Source organism: Cuculus canorus, chromosome 4, assembly GCF_017976375.1.
Source record: "Cuculus canorus isolate bCucCan1 chromosome 4, bCucCan1.pri, whole genome shotgun sequence".
In the NCBI taxonomy this organism is placed as follows: domain Eukaryota; kingdom Metazoa; phylum Chordata; class Aves; order Cuculiformes; family Cuculidae; genus Cuculus; species Cuculus canorus.
Window position 1 is genome coordinate 15,219,069 of NC_071404.1, and position 14,636 is coordinate 15,233,704.

At 38.9% G+C, this 14,636-nt stretch overlaps 1 protein-coding gene across 3 annotated transcripts in view; it reads right to left on the bottom strand.

The window, feature by feature from the left end:
* Positions 1–14,636, bottom strand: part of SLC2A9 (solute carrier family 2 member 9) — a 130,715-nt gene that overhangs the window by 75,207 nt on the left and 40,872 nt on the right. The gene's annotated exons all lie outside the window — the stretch shown is intronic.

Consider the following 14,636-nt stretch of genomic DNA (forward strand, 5'->3'; position numbering starts at 1 on the left):
CAAGGTAGGATACTTTCGAGTAGTTGAAGAAGAAAGGTGACGACAGTATTATTTTCTCCTGCAAAATGCCCCTTGATCCGTCCATGTTCTTAACATACCGTCTGCTCCAACTGAACGCCAAGATGAAATTTTTTAGTAGTTTCCTCCAAGTTCAGTATTCATCTATTTAATTCAATGCTGTCTAATTTGAGGCTTTGTTCTTAATTGAAAAGCCTGCTGAGACTCCAGTGGGTCTACTGCTCAGGCATCACGTCTAGCACATTTTCAAAAGCTTGGCTAGATCAAAGGAGGTTGTGCTGCATCCCGGCTGACTGAGTTCTGAGAGGCACCAAGGGTTTGGAACCTATCCCTCCACCAGAATGAGTCCTTGTATTCATAGACCAGACAGAGCTGGATAAATTTCATTCCAATATAATTTTCCACAGTCAAATCAAAGGTCAAAAACCCCAAAACTACTTTCTGTTGATAGTTTTTATTTTACATTCTCCAGCTTCAGCAATGCAACTGCTAAAACACAATGTACTGCACAGTACTGGATGTAATCCAAGCACTGAATCTGAAATGGGACCTGGGATAATAACTCACAGGCAGAATATGCAAGGTATATCCTAATGAAACTTTTCACCTGCCCTTTAAATGACAGGTTTGAGTTGTTTTAAATATCCTGGGATGAGAAAACAACTTAAAAGGGAATTTTTCAAACAATTTAAAGCTCAAGGTTAATCAGTCTTCCTAGAGTCTCCATTGCCATGAGGACTTCAACATCCTATTTTTTCATTCTGAATTCTATTGTTTTGAAATGCAGTTGAGTAGAGAATTTTACCTGATATAGGAGAACCAAGACTGTTTAACAATTTTTTTATAAGCAAATGAATCTCAATCTTACTTTAAAAATTAGAAAATTAAACTAATTAAACTAGATTAAGATTTCAAGATCAGTTAATAAATCACACTAAAAACCAGGTACCTGTCTGTAAAGAATAACTTAAGAAAACAGACAGTACAGCTGATTAGTTTTAGTCTATATCTGCCTGGAATCTTTATATAAAGAATTTTAAACCTTTTCATTGTTTTATTTAATCTCTACCCTCATTTCTCATAACAAATACATTTGCTATGTACTATTTAAAAAGTCTGTAGGGCATTAGAACTTTTTCACCATGCTTCCAGATAAAGATCTTACTCTTGATCAGGACATCGTACTTCTCGTAGTTCTTTTCCACAATGCCAAGGACACTTCAAAATAATAAAAAAAGAAGTCTCTCCTGCATATTGCTGTTAATTTACATTCTGCCAACTTATGGACATTTACTTGGAACAAGCATTCACCTGTTTTAAAGTCGTCGTCCCCAGCCCATAGCTTTTCAGTTGGTCACATTTCACTCAAAGAACTCTTCTGGAAGTGTTATTTTGAAAAAGTTATTAAGAGATTGAACTTCTGAACTTACCCTTTGCAATAAATAATAGACCTGACAGTATAATGAAAAGCCCTCTATTTTCACCACGACATCGAGGTTTGTTTATTACCTCTATGAAAGATTTCTATTATGCTAGAGAAAGATTTTTATTATGCTGACTTCTAAAACCTTAAAGTAAAGCAATCATAAATATGCTCTCAATTGCCATTGTTGGCATGAGTTGATCAGCAAGTCACCAAAATCAATGGAAACTTCTCCATCTATTTCAAAAGTTTTTGGATGGTGCCTATTCAATGCTATAGAACTGCATGACACTTGCTTTTCTCTTAATTTACATTATTCAAGTTGAAATTCTTCATCTCGCTACAGAAAAGAAATAGGAGAAGTAAGACGAGTTGAAAAAGTTCATATACTTGCTGGTCTGAAGGTACTGAATATGAATTGCTGAAAATCGAGATGAGTTAGACTATACAAAGAGAATTAAAGGATGCTGGAAAATGAGGAACAGGGCAGGATACAAAGTGAGACAATGCTCAGAAGTAATAATAAGGTAAAGGTAGAAGACAGTGTAGGCATGACTTAGAAGACCTATTAACACTTTACCTCAGTTGTCATCAGGAAGAAGTAGCATACAGGCATTACAGAGAGAAACGAAAACAACCATATTCCATTTTATCTCAGGAAAAACTCAAAAGAGCATTAAATATTTTAATTACAGGGAACTTGACTCATCACCTTCTCAGAATCAGTACAAATAACATGTCAAGACGGGAAGATTTTAATTTTAAACTGTCACATTATGTATATTCACTTAGCCTGTAACATGAAAATCCCTGCTTTGATCTATTTACAAAAGACAGTTAGATAGTACAGCAAGTTTGACAATCACAGACTCAAAGTTTGATATAATGAAGTGGAAAGCTGCAGAAATACAATGAGGGGAGAAGGAAATGGATAAAGCACGACATGGATTTATCAACTGCAAATAAGACAAGATTAAACTGCAGTGGAATAAAGCAAATGTTACCACGTTACAAAATCATCAGCTAAAATGCAGATAATGGAACTCACTGTAACAATTAAAAGGTGGAAAAGAAACTGGTATGAGGAAATGTCAACAGGCACTGCTGACAGCTGAACTATTGGTCTATATGAAGTTGAAGGACCTATTTAAGCATGGTTACATTTCATATTTTCACTAATTAGGAAAGTCTCAATAAAATTTGAAGACATATTCAACACAGAAAAGGCTAAGAATATGCACATATATATCAAGAAATTAAAAAAGAGAACTGAATCATTGACAAGGTCGTACAAGAGAGGTGGGAAGAAGTGCTGTGCTGCCTTGCATGTAGGCACTCATTTTTTTAAAGAGGCAAATTAAGTGTCCCAGTACAAGATGTATGACAGGATCAAAAAGACTGAGTAAGGAAATACAGGACCACTACAGGCTCTACTGTCTCTCTCTCTAAATAACTTTATTTATTTATTTGTTTACAAAGATTAATCTGGACATCCATCCCACTCCCCACTTCCAACTGAGTTTCAACCACTACACTGCAGCTGGCTCCTTGTTTGCTCCCTGCCCTAAGTTTGGTTTTTGCTGCTGTGGAGACTCCCACATCCAGCCGAGCACCTCTCAACCCCAGCTGCCTCAGAGCATGCTTCCTGCGTCCCTGTCTCCTGTCTGTTCTACAGGCATGGGGAAATTACTGCATCTGAAACACAAACCCCAGATACCACCTTCTAGATAGCAGTCTGCACACACGATAGCACAGGGCACTGCCTGGAGGACTCCAGCCCTGGTTTGCATCCCAGTGTAACAGGCATGCTGCCTCTTGGAGCTATCAAGGGCTCATTTAGCTTCACTGCTTGAAACTTGAAGGAGATTGTATCAAGAAAAATAGTTACTCTCCCTTTTTCTCATTCAGTGCACAGGACGAACTGTGACCTCTCAGTGAGCAGGTCTATTTACCGGTCACTATTCCAAACGCTTTAAAATATTAATTCTGGAACTAATTCTTTGAAGGTAAATGGGTTTACTACAGTGCTGAGCACTTGACAAATGCTAATACTTTTTTTGTATAATAAATATACATATAAAATTTCTCATATAAAATGACACATTCTGTCCATTTTACATATGGGGAGACAGACATTTTAAAAGCCTCTTGCATCCAATGCAAGATACTCAAAACATCCGGGAACTAGTGACTTGGCTGGCTCTTCTTCATGTTCCTATAGGAAGCAGGAACACATTTAAAACTTTGGTTTGGCAAAATGTAACCACACAAACACAGAAAAAAATAATTACACCTAGTGTAATTTCTAGATGTTCTGAAGCATCTTGCCTTGCCTAGCCTCCTACTGCAGCCCCAGGAGGATGCAGGTCTCTGGGGTTTTCTGTGTCACATCTGCCAGTACTACACATCCGAGGACCCCTAGGGCATCAAAATCATAGAATGGTTTGAATTGGAAGAGACCTTGAAAATCATCCAGCTCTAACCCCTCTGCCATGGGCAGGGACGCCTCCCACTAGAATACATCCGTTGGTTTTCCCGTGTTGACTGTTGTGGTTACCCCACCATAGAAAGCCACTAGGTTAGTCAGATAGGACTTGCCCTTGGCAAAGCCATGCTGGCCACCTCTAATCACCTCCCTGTCCTCCATGTGCTTTAGCATAGCTTCTAGGAGGATCTGTTCCATGGTCTTCCCAGGCACAGAAGTGAGGCTGATAGGTTGGTAGTTCCGAGGGTCATCTTTTCTATGCTTCTAAAAATGGACACAATGTCGTCCCTCTTCCAGTCACCAGGGACTTCTCCTGACTGCGAAGACTTTTCAAATATCATGGAGAGTGGTTCGGCAATGGCATCACCCAATTCCCTCAGGCCTCTGGGATGCATATCTTCAGGTCCCATAGACTTCTATATGTTCAGGTTCCTCAAGTGGTCACGAACCCAATCCTTCCCCACAGTGGGAGGGAATTGACCCCCCTGGTCTCCTTCTTGTTGTCCACTGACCCAGGAGGGGTGAAGAGAGTGTCTGCCAGTGAAGACTGAGTCAAAAAAGTTGAGCAGCTCTGTTCAAGCAATTGAATCTTACAGCTTTTAGAAGAGACTCAGCACAAAAACTTCATATAAAAACCATTCCATTTGTCACACAGAAATAATCAGACTCCTGCTCAGAACAGAGCGAGCAGATTTACTGGGTTGTACAAAACTGAGAAGACTGCACAAGTCCACATTTTCTCTATTAATCTGCTACTGTGCCACAGAAAACACCCCTAAAGATAAAGGACAACCTCACTGGCTTGAGACCAAGTACTGAAAAAGCACTGAAATGGAACGAATTTCTTAGCATTACAACTGTCTTTTCTTCCCTGAGTCAAGGGTATGGCACAATGGTGATGACCATGAAGCAGCTGAGAAATGAGTTCTTCTGCATCTCAGGCTTCAGACCAGCTACTCACACAATGTGCAGGACATCTACCTTCCTCTTATCTTCTTTGTGCCACTCCAAACACCTCTCTCTACAACCTGCTCTGGCTGCAGAGGTGGGCACTAACCTCACCATCTAAGAGCTGCAGCCCTGCTGAATACCCTTTTCTGTTTGCATGACCACTCCTGCAAAATGCTGCTGTCAAAATGTTTTAATAGCAGTTATTAATTGCTTACCTTACAGAGGCAACCCAGATAGCATGCATATTTCACCTCTTTTCTGCATCCAAGTGTGTTTTTATTTTTATATGTCACTACTACAGAAATAGCTCTGACAAAAAGTTTACTCAAATCTCAGTGCTTTCCCCAGTATTGAACAGTACAGAAACTTGCCAGACCTAAAGCTGTACAATCCTAAGCTAAAATTCACAGAAATCAGTGGGAGGTTTTTGTTACTGAGTAAATCACCTCTGGATTAGGACTTAAAACAGCCTCGAAAGTGGTTGGTGTCCAAATCTCACGACCTTCTGTTCACTAAATTGCAGTTTGGATCATGTTGCATATATTGAGAGGGACAACCAAACTGCCTGTTACAAGTTCCCAAGATGCTTTTTGGTCCAACTTTTTCCTGGAAGCAACAACTGGCTTTTTACTTGACACTTAAATAGAGTAATTTGTCTTCACCGCTTATTCATTTCTGAGAAAAGCAGTGGGAAATGGTGAGCTTTCAAATAGGATTATTATCAGCAGCCAGCATATATACTTGAGCTTCTTTATAGAGAAACATTAGAGGTATGCTGGAGGTACACAACATTTCTGACAAAACTTCCTTTCATCTATGCGTGTAGACTCAGGTTAACTTCCATCAATAATACAAAATAGTAAAGTAAAATAATTGAAGAGGATAAGATTAATTTGTTTGAACATAAGCATATAGTATCATTTTGATGCCCCAGGGTACTTTAGATGTGCCTATGGGACTCGCAGATGCCACACACAAACCTCCTGAGACCTGCATCCTCCTGGGTCTGCAGCAGAAGGTGAAACACAATACTTCAGGGCAGCTAGAAATTACATCAGATCTAATTGTTCTTTAGTCTGATTATATTTTGCCAAACTAAAGTTATAAAGGTTAGACTAACATAAATCCAAGTTAAGAAAAAAGCCCAGCAACCCCAAAATAACTGAAACAGTTCACTGCTTCATTGTGACACTTCAATGGTTACATACCTGTTTTAGATTTTAAAAAATCTCCTTTTAATTTGACATCTGCTTTAAGTTACAAAAATCCTCCAAAATATTAACCAAGATTATACCTCCTGATTTTTCTTTTTATCAGTGGTTTCAAAAGCAACCTAAGAAACAAAAGTCTAAAAACCACACCCTCAATATGATGACTGTATGCTACCCTTTGATGCTTGACCAATTTACCACAGCACTAATTTGTAAAGGAAAAAATTACATATTCGGATGTGAATTTGCAATAATGGATGATTTTACAAAGGACAATGCAAATTAAACTGAAATATTAACCATCCAGAACCTTCAAAAAGGTTTAAATGGTGCTTATCTCTTCTGCATGTGAAGCACAATGGGAAGGAATAATTTTACATTTACTGCTTAATAACAGATTTGCAAATATTAGCAGATACTCAAGAACTAAGGAGACAGAAGAATCTTCATCTAAAAGGTTTCTTGCTTGTAAGCTTCTGAAGCAGATCCAACTAACATGGGATGAAGTTTGTAGACAGATACTGCCTGTTATTAGGTCAACTACAATAAGTGCAACAATCTTTTTTAAAAGTCTGACAAAGAAGCAAAAAGTCAAAACTTACATATATAAACAATATAAACAGCTGTTGATAAACTAGTTATATGTGTTAACTGTGTTGCAGTGGATCGAGAGGAAGCAGTGTGACAAATTGTCAACTGCTCTCAGTTTCCATGGTATTTTGAATTCTTTACTTCAGACCTATTGAAGGATGTTTTTCCATGAAAGCTTGTCTACTGTTTTTTCCAACTAACCTAATTAAACAGAGTACTGCTACAGAGAAACCTTATCTTCTCAAAATGAGCACTGTTTCAACTGTCTATGAGAAAGTAGTCCTCACCGATGATAAATTATCATCCAAACAGTAGATGCTTTGCCATTAAGCCTGTTGTTCAGCAGTAAGCCTAATAAATAACTATACACCTGCATAACTTTTATTCTGTGATGATATTTTTGCTTATATACTCAGACAAATCTTCTCCTGTAGGATGCTGCCCTTCACAAATGCAAAACTATAACGTTTGAATATTACATATGGCCAATCAGCCATGTGTTGTTCCTAAAACTTGAGGAACTGAAGTCTCACAGTACAGCCTTAACGAACTGAAACTCATTTGCAGATACAAAGACTCACAGCTGATTTCCCATGCATTACTTAATGAATTCTGTACAGAAAAGGGATGAACAAATACCTTTGCATCTGTCTGGGAGAACCAATAAAATGCTGATTTATAATCTCCAGTAAATACATAATCTCAGCTGCTCCACAGCAGATATAAACAAAATACCTCATTTAATGTCTCCATTACAAATACATCAACACCCGTCACATCCCACCAACAGGGCTGCTGTAGCAGAGCAGACCTCTTCTTCCCAGGAGTACAATTGAACTATGAATATGCAACAACCCAGAGGGTCCTGGCAATGTTTCTGTGCCCTTGTCAGTGCCACCAAGGCAGTGTATCTCCAGCCTGGTGACTGCACAGTAGCTTTCCTTGGCTGTGTCAACTGTTGGGTGAGGTGACCTCCAAGACCCTGATCAGTAACTTACAGTCTGTAATTAAGCGCAAGTGCCTTGATAAATGACAGGGAAATCGCTTCAGCAAGAAAAAAACTCAAGTGTCTTAAGTTACTGTGAAAAGATGAAGGAAATTTCCCATTGCTAGATAAAAAAGGAACCTAGAGAACATTTGAAAAGGATCACCACCTTCAAAATCACTACCTCAGGCAATATTTGATTGGCATATCTGGTACTAGTTTCCAGGAAGAGCAGGCAGATTTACATCCATAATCAATCCAGGCTCAAAAAAGCATGTAAACACCTGCTGATATCAGTGATTATCCAAATAAGTGCTGAAGCATTTTCTTGTTCTATTTTTCTTTCTTTTTTTATATATAAAAAAGATCATATTTATAAGTTTCTTCCTCAGTAAGGGTGTTTTTCTGAAGAATTCTTAGCAGATAATATCCCCTTAGGGATTTGAGCAGCCATGTACAAGCATCAATGTGTCTCCTATATCCTCCTTATGTCTTAAGCCACTCTTCTGGAAAGGCTCTAGCATTTAACTCAGAATTCTGCATTTTACAAGAATATAAATGAGCTTCGTTTCTGTGCTTTTAAGAAACATTGTACAAGCTCAGCAGTCCAGAGAAATGGCAAGGACCAGGGCTATATGGAGTTACATTTGCAAGTCTATCTCAGTGGCAGAGCATTTACAAGAGTACTTGAAATCCATCCTCAATGCCTTGCTCTAAACTCAGGTGACTCCTGATCAAAGAGAAAAAAAAAAAATTGGAGACCGGGGACCAGAACTGATGAGCCAAACTCCTGGTTTATTTTTCCTATGTCTGACACTAATCTTTTGCTCTTAAGATCCTAGCAATTTATATACTACAACAGGCTCCACAAAGCAACATGTTTCTAGGAACATAAACTGTCCCACTGAAAGTAACAGAACTACTCATGTATTTGGGTATACAGTTTAGCTGAAGTCTTTGAGGTCAGGTTTAAAAGCCTTAGGAAATCACTCTTCAAAAGTTCAACATGAATACACTGAGATCTTTGCACTGTGAATGGTTACACGCAATTCTGTGTTCACTTAGCATTTCAGAGAATCATAGAACAGCAGAGGCTGGAAAGGATCTCTGGAAGTCATCTGCTCAAGCAGAATCACCTAGAATAAGGTGCCCAGGACTAAGTCCAGGCAGCATTTGATTACCTCCAAGGACAGAGACTCCATGACCTCTCTAGTAAACCTGTGCTAGTGTCTGGTCACCCTCATTGTAAAAAAAAAATTAAGTATTCCCTGATGTTCAGAGGGAACCTCCTGTGCTTCATTTTTTGTCCATTGCCTCTGGTTATGTAACTGGGCATCACTGAAAAGAATCCATCTTCTTTGCACCCTCCCTTCAGGTATTTGTATACATTCATAAGACCTCCCCGAGCTGAGACTTCTATAGGCTGAACTGTCCCATCCCTCTCACCCCTTCCTCAGTGCTCCAGTCCCTTCCATCATATTAGTGGTCTCTCTCTGGACTCCATCCAGTCTATCCCTACCTCCCTTGTACTGAGGAGTCCAGAATTAGTCACAGCACCCCAGGCTCGGCCTCACCAGTGCTGAGCAGAGGGGAAGGATCACCTCCCTGCTGGCAGTACTCCTTCTAACGCAGCCCTGGAACCAAATCAACTTCTTTGACAAGTAAAATCAAAGCTTAGTTATCAGAACAGCCTTCAACTGCATAGACTGTATGACTACCTATTCCATCACTACCTATTTTAATGTAAGTGAAGGAGTAGGTTTAAAAGAACTTGGTAAAGCAAAATGAAAAACTCCTATACAAACTTTCCTAAATATGCAACTATCTATAACTTCAAATACGCCATTTTAAGAGGTCTTGTAAAGAAAATTGCAGTCTGACATAGCACCTACAGAAGTTCTTAGTTTCATTTAAAAAAAAATAATAATCAAAACTACTCCTTAGCAAGGTCCACCTGGATAAAGAAGAACTAACTTGAAAGGGACTCATTACAGAGATCTTTCCTTACTGGGCATATAGTATAGTGTCTATGAAGTTCATTAGTCCTTTCCCAAATACGGCTCATTTGGCTGTAGAAATTGGTATTTATACTAACAACAGAATTTCTTTACTAAAATAATCACTTGGCAGAGGAGGACAGTTTGGCCAGTATTACCATGTGTTACAGAGTTATTTCCAGCCAGCTCCTTTTTTAAAATCAGTTAGTCTCTATCCAGATATACATTAAAACTGGTCAAATTCCCCCCAAAAAGTAGAATGCAAAACTATAATTCCTCTTGTTTCAATGACAAAGAAAACATCATAGTATCCACTATGAAACAGTGCAACATAGTTAGACAAGCTTGTGTGTGCATGACCTAGAAACACTTGGAGTGCATTAAATAGGGTTCCCAAAGTAAACAATCTATTTTTTCCATTGGCCTACCTATGGCAAACAGCTGTTCTGATCAGAGAAACAGCCAGACCCAGTCAGCCACTTGGGGCAACTCCAGGGGAAACCACTATAGCTTGGCAAAACCTCACACACCATGAGAAACAGGGCTCAAAGTAGAAGTCCGAGGAAAAGATGGCAACAGGCAACAAATCCAGTTTTACCCGCGCTGAATACATACGCACACTGTGAAACAATTTTTCATCCCTTTATTATATCTGTATAGAGATGAAAGAGATGCTGAGGATCAAGGTATAAAAAAATTATTGATATAGTAACTACAGCAAATGTATTCATAAACTAAATCCTCATCATTTAAGGGAAGATTAAAGTCCACCTACATTAAACAAGCTGAAGCAACAGAAGAGAAAGCCTAGTGGTCTACAACATTTAAAAGATGTTAACATCCTAAGGAAAACCTTTGGAGCAGGACACTACATGCAGGAGGAACTAGATGAGTAGTTAGAAAAAGATACCTGATGATACATGGTCTACGCAAGTATGAGGCCAGATAATATTCCCCCAAGACAGTAAGTGTAAATTCCAACTTTCAAAAGTGAATTTGACAATGCACTGGCCTTTGCTTTGCAGGGAGCAATGTGTCAGAAAAATGGGCTGGGTGATTAAACTGCAGAATCACAGAAATGGAGAGGATGGAAACACCTGAAGGGCAGTGTTTGAAGAAGGCAGAGTCTGAAACAGTTCCCCCTTATCTTAATATCTGTTTTTTTCCTTCAGTCAGATATACGGAAAGCTGCACATGCTATATAATAAAAAATGTCCAAAATTAAATAAGCTTGTAGACAGTAGGAGCAATTCAGTGCCCACATTACAGCTGATAACATGACTGCGTTCCTGTGGGCCAGCCCCAAGTTGTCATGTACAGTTGCCATGGCTTCCTGAAGAATTAGGGCTCTGGCTTACACAAGACTAAAAGAAGATGCTAGCACATGAAAATGAGCACACTGCTCTCAGCAGTCAGTGTGGTGGAGAGAAGGACAGCCCAATAAAGTGGTTGTGCTCTGCAGTGTGACCACCAGCAAATTTTACCATCATGTAATTTCCTAAACCTCAACAGAGATGTGGTTTCCCACAGGTTATGACCTACAAGTATCAGAAGACTTAATAGAAAGCATTTTGAGGATTTGTTGAATGGGGGGAATATAAAGACAGGGGAAAATAAATAAGAATATCAAACCACAGCAGCAGAGGACCAGTACCATGACAGCAGCTTTTCTCCTTTGGAATAATCACTCCTGGTAAGCATCACTCACTAAATGAACACCCTCCTCAGACTTAATACTCTAAAAGTATCCCTGAAGACAAATAGAATAAAAGCCTATATAATGAGAATCCAAAACAATGTCTGTACTTAAGTATTACAATCATTGCTAGATTGTTCTTTTTTTTGCACCTCCTCTTTTATACTATAAATTAAAAATCGGATGTAGTAGTATTTGGCAAATTCACATCAATACAGTATGACACTGATTAAAGAGCTTATTTTACTAGAGGAGATGAAGTCTAACCTCAAATGCAATGATCACAAGTGATGGGAGGAAGTCAAACACACTTTGGAAGGGAAAAGGAATCATATTAAGGGACAAACAACAGTTGACCAAAAGAATAATGAAATAATGAAAATCAGCTGATAGAACCAGCGTGAAAAGGTTATCAGAAGGAAATGAGAAGATTGCCACCATCAGCTCTTCCAATAGAAAGCTTGGGAAGGCAAAGGAATAGCCAACCAGCCTTAAGACAGTAACACAGACAAAGCTGACCACGGCCCCTCAGAACAGAACCTGGGGCTGCCCACACGTCTCCTTCTTGACCTGGGCTGGTCTTCATAAATAAAAGATTGCTAAAAAAATCACTTTGGGGCTGCTTAACCTAAGTGACACAAAAAGCAGTAAAGACTTTCAAAATTGCCTCAAGTAATACTCAGTGCTTCAGAGCTATTTTTATCACACTTCCACACTTAAAGGAACACCACTGCATTTAATAATGGAGGAAGTTATCAATTAGGTTATTAATAAATGCTTGTAAGGCTATGTCTCATGGCCTGTATAAATGCTTTCTTTTTCTGTTGAAAGACTGCTACACAACCACTAGAGGCAACGACCTCGTGCAATCCAAACAAATGCATCCAACTCCAATTTAAAAGTTAAATTTGCTGCTCAAGCTACTTCAGCCGGGAGTGTTTTCCAAACATCACTCTGATGAATTTCAACATGCAATTACTCAAAGACCATTTACAAAAAGTTATTCTTGTAGCAATACTGTCCTTGACATTAAGCCACTGTATTCCCTCTGTAGTTCCTCTTTCTTGCATTAACATGGCGTAGCTCGTTACTCTCCCCTCTGTATATCTACTCAGCCACCTAAGCAATGCTGCTGGTACCTCTTCTTACAAGACAGGACCTCAGCCATGCCTGCAGCACTCACTCCCCACGTCTATTCCCATTCCAGTCTCTTCCAGCAAGATGCCCAACTCTGTCATTGACCCTCCTTTCTTCAAAACCATCACTGCTTATATACTATGGTTAATAACCTCTTAGATATTTGCTTGAGTTACAAGTAATAGAGGCATGACAGAAAATTGTTATGAAACAGTGACAGTAGACAACTATTTCTAACTAGTAGTACTCACAACCAATTTTGACAGAAACAAGCAACCAACCATACAGCAACAAAAATACTCCTGTATGTATACTCATGTTTTACAACATGATCATTAAAAAGCTGGGCATTGTTAGACTGACTTAACAAAGGTGGTTTTCCACATGCTAATGCAAGCAGTTGCACAGAATGGTGGTTACTGCTGACAAACTACTATTGATTTCAACTTTCCTGTCTATTTGCTTTAAACAATTTATGAATTTTACAAAGGTGGAATTATAGTGTAGAATGGTGTATTACAGCCTTGGCCTAAGTATAATGCAAAAGACCTCAGGCTTCTGAGGAAAGGAACAGTTTGCTTTACAATTATAGCTGAAGTTATTAACAGGACACCACAAATGCACAGCTGTCTCTAATATACGGTGGCTCTGGATCTAGCAACCAGCCTTGCTTCAAATACAACAAAGATTTCCCCAACAGAAAAAAAAACCAGGAGAAAAAATTAAATGAGAACAATTTGATAAGAAGCTTTTATATAATCAGTGAACAGAAGTCACGATGAGAACCAATGAGGTGCTGTCAACTGAAAAATAGCTGGCAAATGTCTTGAACCTACTTCTGAACTTGGTTGGTGTTTGCTGGGCATGGGAAAGGGGAAACACTTGCAAGGACTACAGAACTCAGGAGAACGACACAATGTTTGCTGCCTCCCAGCTTCAGCAGAAGTGAACTCGGCACACATACCCACTGCAGCAGTGTCCTCTGGCAATGACTGCTGTTCCTGGTACAAAATCCCCACTGACTTCAACTGGAACCACATGAAGCAAGGGAAAAAAATCTTGGCTTGACTGAAACCAAGGAAATTTTGATAAAGCCTTCAGAGAAGTATAAGACTGCAGTAGGAAATCATACTTCAAACAGCCTGAGGTTTCCTCTCAGTGCTAAATAGTATTAATATAGTAAAAGGAAAATACACCCATGTGCCTAACTAGAAAAAAACAAGCCAGCACCAATAATTTTATGAAATATGCCAATTCTCACCAGCCAAATCTTTGCTCCTTTTACATGCTGATATTACTCATCTTGAAATGAAGTAATACTACAGATAAAGTATATTCCTTCTTATATAAATCAATGGCTACCTTTAATGGTGTAATATTCATTAAATGCATACTAAAGCAGATAGTAGATGCAGAATTGCAACTTCCATAATCTGGGAGTGGAAGGGAAGGAAGGGGAGAAGAGAAATAAAAAGAGGAAGAGTTGAAACTACGGAATAAGTTTTTCCTAATCAAAATACCTCAATGAGAAGTTTCAGGGAAACAAGGATTTTCATGACATTTCACCCTTGAAATCGTATTCATGTTTCAAAAATAAATAAAAAAAAATCCACCTACAGAAGAGCTGACGTATATTCTAACAATCAGCCTCTTGACATTTAATACACTTGTTTGTAACAGACTAGCTTTCACAGTAAAAGAAGACACATCTGTAGAAGCCACACAATGGAGATCAGTGAAAAATATTTTAAGCATTTTCATAAAATGTCTTGCTTTGGCAGCAGAGGGAGTAATTTGTCCTTCAGTAAAGGATAAGCTGAAACAAACCATTTGCCTCCAGGAGAGCTGAACAGGGTAAGTGAGCCCAAGGATAAAGAGACAAAATAGGAGAGCCGGTCAGACAAAAATAAAAGTGTCAGGGAAAATGGTATCATGTATTTACAAAGGAGTTGAATTTGGATGGACGTGGGAGGACAAGGTGTCCTCACTTTTCAACTGTTTAATACTTTTGCTGGCTGTCAGAAGGGATTCTTAGTTCAGGTTTCATTGCGAGAGGATTGATGCTTTCTCCACTTTCAAGATTCATTCCCGGATGAAAAGTATTTCCAAGTGCCAGCCTGAATAAAACTTGACTTCATTTAT